The sequence below is a fragment of the Hyaena hyaena genome, unplaced genomic scaffold (assembly GCF_003009895.1).
Source record: "Hyaena hyaena isolate Hyena2069 unplaced genomic scaffold, ASM300989v1 scaffold_1391, whole genome shotgun sequence".
Lineage (NCBI taxonomy): Eukaryota > Metazoa > Chordata > Mammalia > Carnivora > Hyaenidae > Hyaena > Hyaena hyaena.
In genome coordinates, this window is record NW_024082025.1 from 145,110 (window position 1) to 145,550 (window position 441).

Sequence of the window (441 nt, forward strand, 5' to 3'; positions counted from 1 at the left end):
GGGGTCTGAGGGCTTGGGGGGGGCTGGCCTGGGTCCAGCAGCGAGAACAGCCCTGGGGTCTGGGGGTCTGGGGGGGCTGCAACCCCCGGGGTCTGGGAGTCTGGGAGTTTTGGGGGGGCTGGCCTGGGTCCAGCAGCGAGAACAGCCCCGGGATCTGGGGGGGCTGCAGCCCCCGGGGTCTCGGGGTCTGAGGGCTTGGGGGGGGCTGGCCTGGGTCCAGCAGCGAGAACAGCCCCGGGGTCTGGGGGTCTGGGGGGGGTGCTGGCCCGGGTCCAGGTTGCCGAGAGGCTGCCGTTCGCCTAATCGCTCTGCATTGTGGCGGTATAATCAGGTTGACAAAAGTGGACAAGATTTTTGGAGGCAATCAAGCACACTAACTCGTGTTACAATGCGGAACAGGTGCACCGGGACACGCTGAAGGGGGTTATTAGGCACAAGTCG